Source organism: Tachyglossus aculeatus, chromosome 21 (genome assembly GCF_015852505.1).
Source record: "Tachyglossus aculeatus isolate mTacAcu1 chromosome 21, mTacAcu1.pri, whole genome shotgun sequence".
Taxonomy (NCBI): domain Eukaryota; kingdom Metazoa; phylum Chordata; class Mammalia; order Monotremata; family Tachyglossidae; genus Tachyglossus; species Tachyglossus aculeatus.
In genome coordinates, this window is record NC_052086.1 from 35572950 (window position 1) to 35592373 (window position 19424).

Sequence of the window (19424 nt, forward strand, 5' to 3'; positions counted from 1 at the left end):
TTTGTATTGTGCTTCTTTCAGCCTAAAGTTCTATTATTTCCCCTGTCTGTAATTTATTTTAATGTCTTTCTACCCTGTAGAATGCAAACTCCCTGTGGACGGGGGTCATATCTACTAACTCTGTTGTATTACTTTCCCAAGTGCTTAGGTTAGTGCTCAGTGCAGAGTAAGTGCTTGATAGATACCACTGACTGATTGTTTGATTGGCTAAGTGCTGCCATGGATACAAAGCTTATCAGATTGGACAATTTTTTTAAGGTATTTTTTGAACACCTATTACATACCAAGCATTCTACTAAGCACTGAGGTACATACAAGCCAATCAGGTTGTACACTGTTCATGTCCCACATGGGGCTCACAGTCTTAATCCCTATTTTACAGTTTACGTAACTGAGGCACAAAGCAGTAAAGTGACTTGCCCAAGGAATTCATTTTATCCCCAATTTACAGGTGAGGAAACTGAGGCCCAGAGAAGTTTAATGACCTGCCCAAGGTCACACAGGCAGGTGGCAGAATTGAGTCTGAAGCCTCGGTCTCCTGACTTCAAGTCCCAAGCTCTTTCAAACTAGGCCACCCTGCCTACCAAGCAATTGATGCAGTGCTCTACTCACTCGGGAAATACTATTGATTGGTTTAACAGTAGGAATAGTTTCACCTCCGAGGAGATTAGAGACTTTTTGCAGTTCCTCTCAGCTAGAGCATCCCCAAGGAACAATCCATTACTTGTCCTTGGAGTTTTCTGCTTCTTCCTTTTGGGAGAATGTCACAGTCAAGTTGCAACCACTCATCTTTTTCATCCATTTCCTTTTCCCATGAAATAGTATACACTATTGCCTGTGAGGATGGGCAATGTCAGAACAGAAGTTGAATTTCTCTGGAAGATTCATACAAATAATTGTCCTTCCAGGAACTGAGTTTTTGTGTGGATTTTGCTTTTTTTAGAAGGTGTTCACTTAGATAGATGCACACCCATACATACATAAAGTGTCTTTATGGAGGCTGAAAGGGGGCTAAAAACTCACATAAGGGGGAGAAGAACTGACGTAAGGGAACATTTTCTGTTGTTGCCATCTGCAAACCCAAAATTATGGCTCTAGTCTGAAAAGAATTGGGGTGGTGTGGGGTTGGGGTGGGAAGAAGACCCTCATCCCTGACCCCTTATTTCCCCCCCCGCTAGAATTTGAGCTGGTCACTGAAGAAGAGAGTATACAATAATAATAATAACAATAACAATAATGGCATTTATGAAGAGCTTACTATGTGCAAAGCACTATTCTAAGTGCTGTAGAATATAACTTATTCATCCACTTCCCCACCTCCTTATAACTGTTTAAAACAACAGACTTCATTTGAAAGTGCTTAGTACAGTACTTTGCACAAAATAAGTGCTCAGTAAATACTATTAATTGATCTATTGTAAAGTGGATCCTAATGGGTCCCATTGAAGGCCTGTTGGGTAGTGGGATAAATCAATCAATACTATCTATTGAGCATTTACTGGGTGCAGGGCACTCTACTAAGTGCTTGGGAAAGTACAATACAACAGAGTTGGTAGATAGGTTTCCTGCCCATACTGAGCTCACAGTCTAAAGTAAAGTGTCTCATCACAATGGGGATTGTATGTGTGTGCATATGCATCTAGAGGCTTTCACTAGAACAAATCCCCTGAAAGTAAGCAGAGCATTCTTTTGAGATGAATAGAGACCTGTGATAGCAGCAAGTCTTATCCATTTTGCCCCTCTTGCCTGCCTCTGACCCTTCACTCACCCTTTTCCCCAGCCTGAATTTCCCCCTCAATCAATCAATCAATCAATCAATCGTATTTATTGAGCACTTACTGTGTGCAGAGCACTGTACTAAGCACTTGGGAAGTACAAGTTGGCAACATAGAGACAGTCCCTACCAAACAGTGGGCTCAGAGTCTAGAAGGGGGAGACAGAGAACAAAACCAAACATATTAACAAAATAAAATAAATAGAATAGATATATACAAGTAAAATAAATAGAGTAATAAATATGTGCAAACATATATACATATATACAGGTGCTGTGGGGAAGGGAAGGAGGTAAGACCGGGGGATGAAGAGGGGGATGAGGGGGAGAGGAAGGAGGGGGGTAAGTCTGGGAAGGCCTCCTGTAGGAGGTGAGCTCTCAGTAGGGCCTTGAAGGGAGGAAGAGAGCTAGCTTGGCGGATGGGCAGAGGGAGGGCATTCCAGGCCCGGGGGATGACGTGGGCCGGGGGGCGACAGCGGGACAGGCGAGAACAAGGCATGACGAGGAGATTAGCGGCAGAGGAGCAGAGGGTGCGGGGTGGGCTGTAGAAGGAGAGAAGGGAGGTGGGGTAGGAGGGGGCGAGGTGACGGAGAGCCTTGAAACCGAGGGTGAGGAGTTTCTGCCTGATGTGCAGATTGATTGGTAGCAATTGGAGAGTTTTGAGGAGGGGAGTAACATGCCCAGAGCGTTTCTGGACAAAGACAATCCGGGCAACAGCATGAAGTATGGATTGAAGTGGGGAGAGACACGAGGATGGGAGATCAGAGAGAAGGCTGATGCAGTAGTCCAGGCGGGATAGGATGAGAGATTGAACGAGCAGGGTGGCGGTTTGGATGGAGAGGAAAGGGCGGATCTTGGCAATGTTGCGGAGCTGAGACCGGCAGGTTTTGGTGACGGCTTGGATGTGAGGGGTGAATGAGAGAGCAGAGTCGAGGATGACACCAAGGTTGCGGGCTTGTGAGACAGGAAGGATGGTAGTGCCGTCAACAGTGATGGGAAAGTCAGGGAGAGGACAGGGTTTGGGAGGGAAGACAAGGAGTTCAGTCTTGGACATGTTGAGTTTTAGATGGCGGGCAGACATCCAGATGGAGATGTCCTGAAGGCAGGAGGAGATGCGAGCCTGGAGGGAGGGGGAGAGAGCAGGGGCAGAGATGTAGATTTGGGTGTCAGTGTAGAGATGAAAGTTGAAGCCGTGGGAGCGAATGAGGTCACCAAGGGAGAGAGTGTAGCTCGAGAACAGAAGGGGACCAAGAACTGAACCTTGGGGAACCCCCACAGTAAGGGGATGGGAGGGGGAGGAGGAGCCTGCAAAAGAGACTGAGAATGACCGACCGGAGAGATGAGAGGAGAACCAGGAGAGGACGGAGTCTGTGAATCCAAGGTTGGATAGCGTGTTGAGGAGAAGGGGGTGTTCCACAGTGTCGAAGGCAGCTGAGAGGTCGAGGAGGATTAGGATAGAATATGAGCCTCCTCCTTCCAAATGTGTCCATCCCAACCCTCCCCACCTTCACCAGCAAACCTTTCCTGATTGATTTCCACACTCAATCACTAATAAAAGTAATTGGTATTTGTTAAGCATTTACCATGTGTCAAGCACCATTCTAAGCACTGGGGTAGATACAAGGTAGTCATGTTAGACTCAGTCCCTGCCCGACATGGGGGTCACCATCTAAGGAAGAGGGAAAAGCAAGATTGATTCCTCATTTTACAGATGAGGAAACTGGGGCACAGAGAAGTTAAATGAATTGCCCAAGGTCATAGAGCAGGGAACTGGTGGAGCTGAGATTACAACCTAGGTCCTCTGACTCCAAGCCCTGTGTACTTTCTAGTAATGATAATAATAATAATGGTATTTGTTAGTGCTTACTATGTGCCAAGCACTGTTCTAAGCACTGGGGTAGATACAAGCTAATCAGATTGTCCTACATGGGGCTCACAGTCTTAATCTCCATTTTACAGATGAGGTAACTGAGGCACAGAGAAGTGAAGTGACTTGCCCAGAGTCACACAGCTGACAAGTTGCAGAACCGGCATTAGAACCCATGACCTCTGACTCCCAAGCCTGGGCTTTTTCCACTAAGCCACAGTGCTTCTCTTAGTAGGACATGCTGCTCCTCTAGCATTTATTAGACATATGCTGTCTGCCATGCAATGTACTAAGTACGTTTGGGAGAGAACAAGAGTTAATAGGCTGAATACTTGTCTCTAAGGATCTTCCAATCTGGTGGATGAAACAGACACTAAAATAAATTACAGATAGGAAATAGAAGAAAATCAATCAATTGCATTTGAGTGCTTACTATGTGTGTAGCTCTATACTAAGTGATGGGAAAATATAACACAACAGAGTTGATAGATATGATCCCTGCCCATAAGGAGTTTATAGCCTAAAGGGGGAAACAGGCATTAAAATAAATGATAACTAAGAGAAATGGCAGAGGGTAAGGATAATACTAATAATAATAATGATGATGGTATTTGTTAAGTGCTTACTATGTGCAAAGCACTGTTCTAAGGAGACAGGTGTCAATATCATCAGTATACACAAGTGCTGTGGGGAGAGGAAGAGGGTAGGGCAGAGGGAGGGTGGGGATGATGGGGAGGGGAGGAGGAGGAGAGGAAAAGGGGGGATCAGTCTGGGAAGGCCTCCTGGAGGAGGTGAGTGCTCAGTAGGGCTTTGAAGGGAGGAAGAGAGCTAGCTTGGTGGATGTGAGGAGGGAGGGCATTCTAGGCCAGAGGTAGGAGGTGGGCCAGGGGTCGACGGCAGGACAGGCAAGAATGAGACACAGTGAGGAAGTTAGTGGCAGAGGAGCAGAGTGTGCGGGCTGGGCTGTAGAAGGAGAGAAGGAAGGTGAGGTAGGAGGGGGTGAGGGGATGGAGAGCTTTGAAGCCGAGAGTGAGGAGTTTTTGCTTGATTCGAAGGTTGATAGACAGCTACTGGAGATTTTTGCGTAGGGGAGTGACATGCCCAGAGCGTTTTTGTACAAAGATAATATGGGCAGCAGAGTGAAGTATAGATTGAAGTGGGGAGAGACAGGAAGATGAGAGATCAGAAAGGAGGCTGATGCAGTCATCCAGTTGGGATAGGACAAGAGATTGAACCAGCAAGGTAGCGGTTTGGATGGAGAGGAAAGGGTGGATCTTGGCGATGTTGTGGAGTCCAAAGTGCCCAAAGTCACACAGCTGACATGTGATGGAGCTGGAATTAGAACCCATGACCTCTGTTTCCCAAGCCTGTGCTCCTTCCACTGAGCCACGCTGCTTCTCTAAATTATTATTATTGATAAAGATATGTGCCTTAGTGCTGTGGGGCTGAAGGTGGGTGAATATCAAATGCTTAAAGGGTGCAGAGGATATGTATATGAGTTGATGCTTAATGGCCTATACAAAATAAAATCCTTAGTACTTATTTATATCCATCATCAGCTATGTAAATATGTATATTCATTGTACATTAAATTATTTAGTCTAGTTTACCCTGTTGTTTCATCCTGACATGTTCACTCTACTCCCTGATGGATCTTTGTTCTTGCCACCGTTCCCGCTGTTTGTAAATACTTTGTCTGCCTGTCCTCCGACATTACACTGTAAATTCCTTGTGGGCAGGGAGCACGACTCTATACGTTGCTGACCTGTACTTCCCAAGTGCTTAGTACAGTGCTCTACACTGTAGTACAGTATTGAGCACACAGTAAGTGCTCAATAAATACGATTGAATGAATGAATTTTCCCAAGATCGTAATACAGCATACTCTGCTCATTAGTGTGTAATAAATTTTACATAAATAAATCTCCTCTTCCTCCTCCTCCTTTTCTTCATCCTCTTCCTCTTTTCTTCTCCTTTTCTTCATCCTCTTGCTCCTCCTCTTCCTCCTCCTCCTCCTTTTCATCCTCCTCCTGCACCTCCTAGATGTGTAAACTTGGAGAATGGCAGTTCCCACGGAGATGTTGGGATCTTTGGTGTCAGATGCTGCGGAAGTGCTGAGAAGGCTCAAACCACAATTAAGAGGGCAGGGTTTTGGAGAGCAGAAAGAGTGGGAGACAGAGAAAGTGTACTATGGGAGATTGTTTCCCCCAAAATTTCTTCCTGGGGAGGCTTCTTTCAGCCTCCTCTCTGATCTCCGATCCTCTTGTCTCTCCCCGCTTCAGTCTATACTTCACTCTGCTGCCTGGATTATCTTTGTACAGAAACGGTCTGGGCATGTCGCTCCCCTCCTCAAAAATCTCCAGAGGCTGCCTGTCAACCTATGAATCAAGCAAAAAATCCTCACTCTCGGCTTCAAGGCTCTCCATAACCTCGCCCCCTCCTACCTCACCTCTCTTCTCTCCTTCTCCAGCCCAGCTCGCATCCTCCGCTCCTCTGCCGCTAACCTCCTCACTGTACCTCGTTCTCACCTGTCCCGCCGTCGACCCCCAGCCCACGTCCTTCCCCTGTCCTGGAATGCCCTTCCTCCATACAACCACCAAGCTATCTCTCTTCCTCCCTTCAAAGCCCTACTGAGAGCTCACCTCCTCCAGGATGCCTTCCCAGACTGAGTCCCCTTTTTCTTCTCCTCCTCCCCATCCCTCCCGCCCTACCTCCTTCCCCTCCCCACAGCACTTGCATATATTTGTACAGATTTATTACTCCATTCATTTTATTTGTACATATTTACTATTCTGTTTATTTTGTTAATGATGTGCATTTAGCTATAATTCTATTTGTTCTGATGATTTTGACATCTGTCTACATGTTTTGTTTTGCTGTCTGCCTCCCCCTTTTGGACTGTGAGCCCATTATTGGGTAGGGACTGTCTCTATAAGTCGCCGACTTGTACTTCCCAAGATCTTAGTACAGTACTCTGCACACAGTAAGCGCTCAATAAATACGATTGAATGAATGAGTGAGAACGTGGGTGTGTGGAGGGAGGGGTGCCTCCCCGCACAGAAGGGTTTGGGCTCCAATCGCCATTTCAGATGAAGGTGGAGAGGTGCCCTGGGAGGGAGGGGAACAAGGGGAGACCCAAATGAGAAACTGGGTTATGATCCGATGTTTCCATTCGAACTGAGCTTTGCCTCAAATTGATTGTTAAATAGGAGAGCGCGTGGGTGGTGCCGCTCATTCCATTATAATCCCCACAAATTGCTTTGTAATCGAAAGCTTTTGTTCCAGTGTCAAGTGGTTAAGTACCAAGTAAGAAGATCTATTTTACAAGACCAGACAAGATCTGACAGACAGCGGAAACTTAAAGTTTCAACAAATATAACAATCAACAGGAAAGAAGGGAAAGGACCTCATTAGGCACTGCTGTTTTTAATTAATTGGCCCTTCAGCTTTACTTCTTTAAAGCTGCTAATAGCCCTAAGCCTCTCCTAGATTAATTACAAAAGACCAGCAAATCGCAATAATTAGTTTAGCCAGGGGCCCTTACTAGGCCTTTGACCTATGCAGACCAGGGAGAGTTGAAGCTGTCCTACATACAAGGAGAGAGGTTTTCTCTATTCAGTGAAAAGCCCCTCCCCAACTGCTGGTGGTTCAGACCCATTCAGGGGCTGAGTGAGAAGCAGTGAGGCCTAGTGGTAAGATCCAAGATGAGAATCAGAAGGATCTAGACTCTAATCCCAGCTCTGCCATGTCTGCTGTGTGGTCTTGGTCAAATCCATGGCATAGTAGATATAGTGTGGGCCTGAGATTCAGAAGGTCATGTGTTCTAATTCTGGCTCCGCCACTTGTCTGCACTATGACCTTGGGCAAGTTACTTCACTTCTCTGGGCCTCAGTTACCTCATCTGTAAAATGGAGATTGAGACTGTGAGCCCCATGTGGGACAGGCAGTTTGTCCAACACAATCTGCTTGTATCCACTGCAGCACTTTGTACAGTGCCCGGCACATAGTTAAGCACTTAACAAATACCATTGTGATTATTGTTATTATTACTTCACTTCTCTGGGCCTCAGTTACCTAAACTGTAAAATGGGGATGAAGACTGGGAGTCCCATGTGGGACAGGGACTGTATCCAACCCGGTTACCTTATATTCTACCTCAGCGCTTAAAGTACAGTGCCTAGTAAATAGTAAGCACTTTACAAATGCCACAATTATTATTATTATTCTTGAAAGGATGCTAGGGAGCTGAGGAGATAATCATAATTAATAATACTAATTATGATATGGGTTTAGCTCTTACTATGTGCCAGGCACTATAGTAAGCGCTGGGGTGGATATAAAGCAAATTGGGTTGGACACATTCCCTGTCCCACATGGGGCTCAGAGTCTTGATCCCCATTTTACAGATGAGGTAAGTGAGGCACAGAGAAGTGAAGTGACTTGCCCAAGGTGTCACAGCAGACAAGTGGCAGAGTTGGGATTAGAACCCATGACCTTCTGACTCTCACACCTGTGCTCTATCCACTACACCAGGCTGCTCCTCTAAGCACTAGAGGAGATCTCCTCTCCTGCCTTCTTCCTACACTGGATGAGTCAACTGGGACTGGAAATCTTTGGCACCACTTCCTGAAGAGTGCTCTGAAGACTGGGCTTGCTTGTCTGTTGGTCCCTCATTCCCCAGCCTAGAGACACCTATCTGATCAGAGTGGAAATTATCCCCTGTCATCATCTTTGTTAAGTAGGAGGAAACTCAGTAGTGCAGAAAGAACCAGGCAGTATAGAACAATGATTGTGGCATTTGGTAATAATAATATTAATAATAATGTTGATATTTGTTATGTGCTTACTATGTGCCAGGCACTGAACTAAGCACTGGGGTGGATACAAGCAAATTGGGTTGGACATAGTCCCTGTCCCACATAGGGCATTAGAACCCTTGACCCAGGCCTGTGCTCTATCCACTACCCCATGTATGTGCTTACTGTGTGCCAAGCACTGTACTAAGTGCTGGGGTAGACACGAGATTATCGGGTCCCACATGGCGCTCACAGCCTAAGTAGACCAGAGACCGGTTATTGAATCCTCATTTTGCAGAAGAGGAAACTGAGGCACAGAGAAGTTAAACGACTTTTCCAAGGTCAAACAGCAGGTATGTTGGGGAGTCAGAATTAGAACCCAGGTCCTCTGACTCCCAGGCCCATGCTCATACATGGCAAGGAGGGTGGGAAGGGTGTGTGTGGGTATCACAATATTCTTGTCTATGAATAGCTGATTAGTTCATTAGCCACTTCAAAATGATATAATCATTTTTCTCTCCCATGTGACCATGTGATTAGAACTTATTGCTAATAAAACCTTCCAAATGGCTGAGCCTGGAAATGGAAAGCTGTGTTTTTTTCCATTCCAAAATGGCACTCTCTGCCTCTTGCCAGTGCTCAGCCTCCCAGTGAAGATCATGCTTATTGTGGCGACTCCACCCCTATCCATTTCTAAGAGTATGTGTGACTCAGTTCTGGTCTTCCCCACAAACCCCTGCCTGAGTAAGTGTCTCACTGGCTGGTGGAGATGCCACAGCCAGGCAACAATCCCACAGCAAAGATTGCCAATTATACCTTCTCCTTCCTGTGGCCGTTGACTCTCTGGATCTAGGGTGCTAGTTGGGGTTGGAGCAGATAGGCAGGTGCTTTCCAGTAGGCAAAGGTGTCAACAAAGGGATGTGGTGGTGCAGACATGGTTACACATAGCCACTTGTCAACCCAATCCATTGATCATATTTATTAAGTGACTACTCTGAGGTGAGTGCTGTAATAAGAGCTTGAGAGCAGCATGGCCTAGAGGAAAAAGCATGGGCCTGGAATTCAGAGGACATGGGTTTAAATCCCAGTTCGGCCACTTGCCTGTTGTGTGACCTTGGTGTCCCAAGGTGACCCTTGGGTACCAGCCATCTCAAGGTCAAATGCTATCTCATGGCCACCTGAGCCAGCAGGCAGAACTCAGAAGTGAGGGTGGGATACCGCCCCCACAACCAAAACTGCTAGATTGACAGCCCAAGCTGGGAATACAGAAGGTGTCCCTCGCCCCCGTGCCAATCAAATTAGGTATGGAGGAGGGGGAAGGCAGAGATTGGATAAACTAAGGACTGAAGCTGGAATGGCCTAGGAGCACAGGTGGTAAATACCTGCAGCCTCTGGCCCCCTAGGCAGAGGATCAAGACTTGCAGTGGGTGGCTGTAGGGCGCCTCTGTCCAGAGCATGAGTAGTCCGCTCTGCCTGCACCAAGTGAGAAAGCCCTGGGATGGGGAAGTGTTCCGTCCCACTGGACGCTCATGGGGCTGGAAGCCAGGCGCTTCACCATGGTTATGGAACGAATGAATGGATTCCTCCCAAATGGAAAATCCACATGGGTGGGAGCTAGGGGCTTCCCCCATGGGTGTGTAACTCAAGTGGATTCCTCCCGAATGGGAAGTGCACATGAGTGCAAACAAACTGTAAGGGAATTCCACCTGGGTGGGACCTGGGGGTTCTGCCATGCGCGAGTAATGTATATGTGTGTTCCTCCCATTAGGGAAGCTCTAATATTACTAATTGATTACATTTTTCCCTAAAGGGAAGTTCAACCCATTACGCCTAAACAATTACATAATTCAATTCACCTCGCGGAATAAATTTTACATAAAGCTCAGGCTTTCTGCCCCCGCCTCCCCCCCTGCCCCACCTCTCTCTCTCTCTCTCGCCGTGCCGATTACTAAACGAATCCATCTCCCCGGATGACGGGTGACACTTGGGCAAGTCATTTAACTTCTTCTGAGCCTCAGTTTCCTCATCTGTAATATGGGGATTCAATGCCAATTCTCCCTTCTACTTACATTCTGAGTCCCATGTGGGACAGGAACTGTGTCCAACCTGATATATTCACTTCAGTGCTTACAACAGTGCTTGAGACATAGTAAGCATTTACCAAATACCATCATCATTATTATAATTGGGAGAGTACAATAGAGTTAGTAGACATGATACCTGTCCTCAAGGAGCATTGAAATCTAGTGGGGGGAGACAGACACTTAAGTAAATTACAGGCAGGGGGAAGCAACAGGATTTAAAGAAATCTACAAAAGTGCTAGTGGTGGGGATGCGGGGGGACTCCCTATGTGTTTAGGGGGTGAATACCCTAATGCACAGGTTATACAGAAGTGTCGCAGTGACAGTAGTGGGGGAGGAAGTGAGAGTTAATCTGGGGTGGCCTCTTGGAGGAGTATGATTTCAGAAGGCCTTTGAATAATAATAATAATAATGGCATTTATTAAGTGCTTACTATGTACAAAGCACTGTTCTAAGCACTGGGGAGGTTACAGGGTGATTAGGTTGTCCTACGGGGGGCTCACAGTCTTAATTCCCATTTTACAGATGAGGTAACTGAGGCACAGAGGAGCTAAGTGACTTGCCCAAAGTCACACAGCTGACAATTGGCAGAGCCAGGATTTGAACCCATGACCACTGACTCCAAAGCCCGCTGAGTCAGGCTGCTTCTCTAAGAGAAGATGTAAAGAGCAGAGATCTCCCCTTCTAGACTGTAAACTCATTATGGGCAGAGAACATGTCCACTAATTATGTTGTACTGTACTCTTCCAAGTGCTCAGTACAGTGTTCTGCACATAGTAAGTGCTCACTAAATGCCATTGATTGATTGATCTATCTGGTATGAATGGGAAAGGAGTTCCAGCAGGAGGGAGGGTGTAAAAATGAGGTCAGCTTATCAGAGAACTGAGAATGAGGTACAGAGAGTAGGTTGGCTTAAGGGTTTCCCTGGGTTAATGTTGTTGATGCCGGGTGACTTCTAAAAGATGCTGACTTTTGTTCATTTCAGTTAGCTATGTCCCTCCTGCAATGGGGAATGGGAAAAGGGGGATATACTACTACTAATAATGCTGTATTTTTATCAAGTGGTTAAGTATTAGAACAGAGCTTTGCACATAGTAAGCACTTAACAAATGCCATCATTAGTATTTAAGTATATGGCAGGCACTGGGGTAGATACAAGATAATCAGATCAGACACAGTCCCTGTACCACACAGGATTCAAGGTCTAAGAAGGGGATAGAAATTTTATCTCCATTTTACAAATGAAGAAACTGGGGCCTAGAGAACTTAAATGACTTTATCCCCCGGGCCTGGAATGCCCTCCCTCTGCCCTCTGCCAAGCTAGCTCTCTTCCTCCCTTCAAGGCCCTGCTGAGAGCTCACCTCCTCCAGGAGGCCTTCCCAGACTGAGCCCTTTCCTTCCTCTCCCCCTCGCCCCCCTCTCTATCCCCCCATCTTACCTCCTTCCCTTCCCCACAGCACCTGTATATATGTATATATGTTTGTACATATTTATTACTCTATTTATTTATTTATTTATTTTACTTGTACATATCTATTCTATTTATTTTATTTTGTTAGTATGTTTGGTTTTGTTCTCTGTCTCCCCCCCTTTTAGACTGTGAGCCCACTGTTGGGTAGGGACTGTCTCTATATGTTGCCAATTTGTACTTCCAAAGCGCTTAGTACAGTGCTCTGCACATAGTAAGCGCTCAATAAATACGATTGATGATGATGATGAAATGACTTGCCCATTGTCACACAGGCAAGAGGTAAAACTGAGATTATAAACTGGGTATCCTGACTACCAATTCCATCCTCTTCCCAAAAGGCCACATGATGCTCTGCTTTGTGCTTGGCAAGGAGATACTATTTTCAGTGAGGAGCAGATTCCTTGCCTCTGGAAGCCTCTAGAAGTTTCAATAATTCTGTCTGCCTCTGCCTCTGTTTCTCTTTTTCTTTCTCTCTCTCAACCTCCACCCTGCACCCCGCTAAACAAATGGGGTTATTTAACCTGAAGGAGAAAGAGTGAAGGTGGCGGGAGGACACATATCTGACTGCCTCCAGGCATGTGAAAGACTGTCCACCACATAGATCGGTGAGGGAGGCCTGGGAGAACTGTTACTTTCTGTTTCTGTTTCTTCTATTTGCAGCTCAAGAGGTAAAATGGACTGGGCTGCTGCATAAGAGCTTGGCGACCAGCTCTGTGGGAAGGGCTGGTGTTTCTAGTCCTCTGCTGTCCGAGGAGCCTGACTGGGTTTAGAGCAATCAATTAATCAATCAGTGGTATTTATTCAGGGCTTATTATGTGCAGAGCACTGTACTAAGCACTTGGGAGAGTACAGTACAACAGAATTAATGGCCACATAGCATGCCCAAAATGAACTTATGGTCTAGAGGGGAGTGTGGCCTAGTGGAAAAAAACACAGGCTTGGGAATCAGAAGACATGGGTTCTAATCCTGGCTCTGCCACATGTCTGTTGTATAACCTTGCAAGTCACTTAACTTCACTGTGCCTCAGTTATCTCATCTGTAAAATAAGGATTAATACTGTGAGCCTCATGTGGGACAGGGACTGTGTCCAACCTGATTAGCTTGTATCTACCCCAGTGCTTAAAATAATAATAATAATGATGGTATTTGATAAGCACTTACTATGTGCAAAGCACTGTTCTAAGCGCTGGGGGGATACAGGGTGATCAGGTTGTCCCACGTGGAGCTCACAGTCTTCATCCCCATTTTACAGATGAGGGAACTGAGGCACAGAGAAGTTAAGTGACTTGCCTGAAGTCACACAGCTGACAGTTGGCGGAGCTGGGATTTGAACCCATGACCTCTGACTCCCAAGCCTAGGCTCTTTCCATTGAGCCACGCTGCTTCTCGTGGAGCTCCCGCCCAGAGACAGCTCTATTTTGGGGCTGGGGCACTGGGGAGCTGAGGTGGAACGCCTACTTGGATCTGCTGGAGCCATCTGAGGAACCTGGCTGCAGCTCGGGCCTGGTCTTACTGCCCTTGCTGAACCATAGGTGTATCTCTCTCACTCCCCACATTCAGTGGCTGCCCCAGCCCATGCGCCCCTTCCCGGACTATGTCCGAACCTCTTGGTGGGCAAACAGGTAAACGTGAGGACAGGTGACTGATGAGGTTGTGCACTCGTCTTTCCTGGAGAGTCTTAGGAACCGGAAAAGCAAATGAGGAAGCTGAAGAAGAAAATGTTTCTTTCCTAAGCTCTATCAATTTCCTTTCTGGGAACAGCTGGTCTCTGATTGTTCTCCCAACCCCAGAGTCTGGCCTTGTCTGGCTGCTTCTCCCTTTCCTGCCTCTTTCTTGAGCTCTTCCTCCCTACTCTCCCAGCAGGCAGAGGCCCAAAGCCTTAACCTCACTCAGGGAGGGCAGGACAGGGTGTTAAGAGGACTCTGAAGCCAACCCTAGTCCTGGCTTGTAATTATCTAACAGCTGTTGCCCTTTGTAGCAGAGCAGAGATTACCATCTTTATCCTTCAGAAATCTATCTTCATGCCTCTTTAACGCTCCCAGCCTACCCTGGCCAGCGTACCCTTTCTGGCAGATGAGATTCCAGGCACTTCTTTGCCCTGGGCTTCTCTGTATCAGGTGACTGGTAGCTGCCTTTGGAAAAGGATTCCTTAAGTTCCTCATCTCTGCTAGGGTAATTTACTTATTGTCTCCCTGTAGGGAAAACTAGGTCCCCACTCTGGACTAGAATGTCACCCCCAAATGCTGGATTTAGACTCCTCTGGGTGCCTATTTTGACAGGGTATTTTGCAAAACCAATATAGTATCTGTTCATTGTCACATCACTAGCAGAGTGGATAACAGGTGCACACCACTGGAACATTTTGGTAAATGTACACTTTGGGTCTTCTCCCTACTTAGACTGTGAGCCTCTTCTGGGGCAGAGACCGGATCTGATTGATTGTAATGGGTCTACTCTAGCACTTAGTTCAGTCCTTGGGGCTTAGCAAGCATTGAACAAATAGCTTATTTCAAGATCTCCAAGAAGGGTGCTTAGAGAAGCAGCGTGACTCAGTGGAAAGAGCACGGGATTGGGAGTCAGAGGTCATGGGTTCTAATTCTGGCTCTGACACTTGTCTGCTGTGTGACTTCGGGAAAATCACTTCACTTCTCTATGCCTCAGTTACCTCATCTGTAAAATGGGGACTAAGACTGTGAGCCCCATGAGAGACAACTTGATCACCTTGTATCTCCCCAGCACTTAGAACAGTGCCTTGCACATAGTAAGTGCTTAACAAATGCCATTATTATTATTATTATTATTATTATTGTTATTATAAGGGGTGGAGATGGCCAATTTATCCAGGGGGCAGAAGGATGGACTGGATACCACTGGTGATCTGAATGCCAATCCATCAGTGAAATTTATTCAGCCCTTACTGTGTGCAGGACACTGTTCTAAGCACTTGGAAGAGTAGGCAGACTAGGCAGACATGTTCCCCACCCACAAGGAAACTCCAGCCCAAAGGATTCTAGACAGGAAGAGCAGCATGTCCTAATGCAAAGAGCATGGGGCTGGAACTTAGAGGATCTGGGTTTTAATCTCGGTTTTGCTACTTGCCTGCTGAATGACCATGGGCGAGTAATTTCACTCCTCTGCACCTCAGTTTCCTCATCTGTAAAATGGGGATTAATTAGAGAAGCAGCGTGGCTCAGTGGAAAGAGCACGGGCTTAGGAGTCAGAGGTCATGGGTTCTAATCCCGACCCTGCCACATGTCTGCTGTGTGACTTTGGGCAAGTTACTTAACTTCTCTGAGCATCAGTGACCTCATCTATAAAATGGGGATTAAGACTGTGATCCCCACGTGGTACAACCTGATCACCTTGTAACCCCCCCACTGCTTAGAACAGTGCTTTGCACATAGTGCATGCTTAACAAATGACATTATTATTATTATTATTATTATTAAAAACCTCTTCACCCTCCTGTTTAGACTGTGAGCTCCATGTGGGATAGGGGCTGTGTTTGACCTGATTAACTTGTATCTACTCCAGTGTTTAGACCAGTACTTGATATATAGTAAGTGTCATAGTTTCTAATCCTGGATCTGCTACTTGTCTGCTGTGTGACCTTGGACAAGTCACTTCATTTTCTGTAAAATGAGTCTGTGAGCCCCACAGGGGTCATGCACTGTGTGCCACCTGATCTGCTTGTATCCACCCAGTGCTTAGTACAATGCCTGGCACATAGTAAGTGCTTAACAAATTTCATTTGCTTATTATTATTCATTGATGGAAAGAGGTAGACAAAAGCCATATTTCCTTTCTTAGTACAGTGTACTAAGTGCACACAATAAGTGGTCAACAAATACTATTGATTGACTTATTCCTTTCCCATTGATAGGAGTGGCTCAAAGGTTTGCCCTGGTTCCAGAACCAAATTCAGTGCTCTGGGCTGGGGTGGTAAGATCCCTCCTAGCTGAGTTTGATGCAGGATATGGTTTTGACATCAGCCTGTGGACAGCAGACCAGGGAGAAAAATTTCAAATGGGAGTGTATGCTTCTTGTGGGCAGGACATATGTTTAGCAACTCTATTATATTGTACTCTCTCAAGCACTTAGTATGGTGCTCTGCACACAGTAAGGGCTCAATAAATATGATTTAATGATTGATTGAGTGACAACTATCTCTTAGCCCCTGTAGCTCAGGAAACATTTGCTTCAAAGCTTTGTCTATTCTGTGCTAATTACTCACTTCAAGGCCCTTCATGTCCCTGGTCTGACCCTACTGCCCATTTAGCCAAGTTAAAGTGGTTTTCATTTGAGAATGGGGAAAATCCTCTGGAGATCTCTGCCAATCAAATCTGTTTAAAACCTAAAGAGTAACATCACCAGACCCTGTTGAACCTCTTTGGGTGAGTAGTGGTGAGGCTGAGGGAGGTGGAATTTAACCCCAGGGTTAAGTCCATTCATTTGGAGCTATTTCCCCCTAGTGCAAATTTAGCCAAAGGACTAATGTATATGGGTTGACCACCATCAAATCCTTCTCTCACTGATCCTATTCTGGGCCAAGGAGGCTGATTCAAACTGACTTCAGAGATGGCAGAGTCAGGGATGATGAACCCCAATTCAGGCTGGCTCTTCCAAGCCATTAATAATAATAATAATGATAATAATAACTGTGATATTTGTTCAGCATTTACTTTGTGCCAAGAACTATACTAACTGCTGGGAGAGATACAAGCTAAGTAGGTGGAACACATCCCCTGTCCCACATGGGGATCACAGTCTATGTAGAAGGGAGAGCAAGTAATTAATCCACCACTGATCAGAGCCTCATCAATCCTGCAAGACTATACCTGCTGATGATGTCTCAGTGCACTTGACTAAGGCCCATGAAGTAATTCTTCCTAGAAGAAGACACTGGGAACACTCTCTGAGAATACCCCGAAGGTGGATATTTTCCCTTCCTAGCATCCCCCTGCCTCTTTCTTCTCATCCTCTTCCTTGTTACCAGAGACAAGTAATGAAATGATAAATGTTGCTAGTGATAAACACTTGAGGGCCTACTGTGTGCACTGTACCTAGACAGTGTGGCTTAGTGGCTTGGGAGATACAGGATTTAGGTTTTAATCCTGGCTCTGCCACTTGTTTGCTGTGTGACCTTGAGCATATCACTTTACTTCTCTGAGCCTCGCCTGCTCTCCCTCCTACTTAGACTGTGAGCCTCACATAGGACAGGGATTGCATCCGACCTGATTATGCCTGATTAATGCCTGTCTACTTGTTTTGTTTTGTTGTCTGTCTCCCCTTTCTAGACTGTGAGCCCATTGTTGTATAGGGATTGTCTCTATCTGCTGCTGAACTGTACTTTCCAAGCACTTAGTACAGTGCTCTGCACACAGTAAGCTCTCAATAAATATGACTGAATGAATCCTGTATCAATAACAGTGCTTGACACAGAGTAAGCACTTTACAAATACCACAGTTACTATTATTAGATGCTTGGGAGAGTACAGGTGAAGCCAAAAATCTTGTCCCTGCCTTGTAAGAGCATACACTCTAGAGGGAAGGTAGGCAGCCATCAGTTGTAAAGACATAATAGCACAGTAGAATTGTAGCTACAGGTAGTGAAAACCAAAATAAGCAAATCAATGAAAAAGGGAATAAATGAACAAATATGCACCGAAGTACTAAGTAGGGTTGCTGGGAGAGGTGGGGTAGTGATAAATGATTCCATAATACCTACTAGAGGAGGGTGAGTTTATAGGGCCCCGGGGGCTTGCCTGGGGTGTGGTTTGGCATGGGGAGAGAATATGCAGGGGGAAAGTCATGAATACTAACTAGGTTAGGGAGTTGAGAACAAGATATAGCTAGGAGGTGTGTTTGGTAGGAGTCAAGCATGTGAGTTGGAGTGTAGGGAGAAAAAAGAACAAAAGGAAGGAAAGAGAGAGCCTGGTGGAGGTCCTTAACACAGTGGACAAGAGTTTCTGTTGGATTTGGAAAGGAGCAGGTAACCAGTGGGAGTTTTTAAGGATTTAACTGTTGTGTTCTGGTATCAGTTGATGGTATTTATTGTGTGCTATTGTATGCAGAGCACTGTACTAAGCTCTTGGGAGAGTAAACAACAGTTGGTAGACACATTCCCTCCTCTCATGGAGCTTGCAATCTAGTGGGGGAGATTAACTTGAAAATGAATTACAGAGAGGGGAAACAGAAGTTTAAGGATATGTACATAGGAGGTGGGGTGGAGTGAATGTCAGAGTACTAGGGAGTAGTGCTTCAAGTGCGTGGATGATGCAGTAGTGGGTGGAAATTGGGGAGTTAAGAGGTTAGTCAGTGAAGGCTTCCTGGAGGAGATATTCATTCATTCATTCAATCGTATTTATTGAGCATTTACTCTGTGCAGAACACTGTAATAAGCACTTGGGAAGTACAAGTTGGCAACATATAGAGATGGTCCCTACCCAACAATGGGCTCACAGTCCAGTAGGACTTTGAAGATGGGACGAATGGTGGTCTGTCAGAAATGAAGGTAGTGGGAGTTCCAGGTAGGAGGGTGTCAGCAAGGGGTTGATGGAGATAGACACGAAATGGAGGGCATAGTGAATAGGTTGCCATGATTCAAATGCTTCATATAGTGATCTGCACACAGTAAGTGCTCAATAAATATCACTGATTGATTGACAGAACCCCAGCTCTGGGAACCTCTTCTATGCCTCCCTTTCCTTTTCATCAATTCCCTTTTAATAATAATGCCCAGAGCTCTGCTCAACAGCAAATGGTTTAATGGGAGTCATCTTGGCCCTTGGGGTGGATGTAGGAGGTTCCTGGAAAAGAGAGAGGAAAGAGAAATGAGGTGGAAATCAATCAAGCAGTCAGTCAATCAACCAATGGACTTTATTGAGCATTTGCTGGGCACAGAGCACTGTATTAAGCTCTTGGGAGAGTACAATATTTGTTAAACATTTACTCTGTGCCAGGGACTGAACTAAGCACTGGGGTGGAGCTCACATGGGGCTCACAGTCTTAATCTCCATTTTACAGTTGAGGTAACTGAGATTCAGCGAAGTGGTATGCTCAAGGTCACACAGCAGACAAGTGGCAGAGCCGGGATTAGAACCCATGTCCTTCTGACTCCCAGGCCCCTGGCCTATCCACTAGCCCACACTGCTTCTCGGCAGTGTCTCTACAACAGAATTGCTAGACACATTCCTTGCCCACAAGGATCTTAAAGTCTAGAGGGAAGGAAAGTAGGGAAAACCTAAATTGGGAAGTTTTAGAAAGGGCAGGAATTGCATTTCATACTTAGGTATCTCCATAAAATAGAAAAAGACAGTGGTTCCATTACACATTTTGGTTGTATTGCTCCTGAGTCTGACAGCACCACCAATGGCCATATGGGGAATTGCAGGCACAGCAGGAGATGCTGTAGTGTGGAATTTATAATGTTG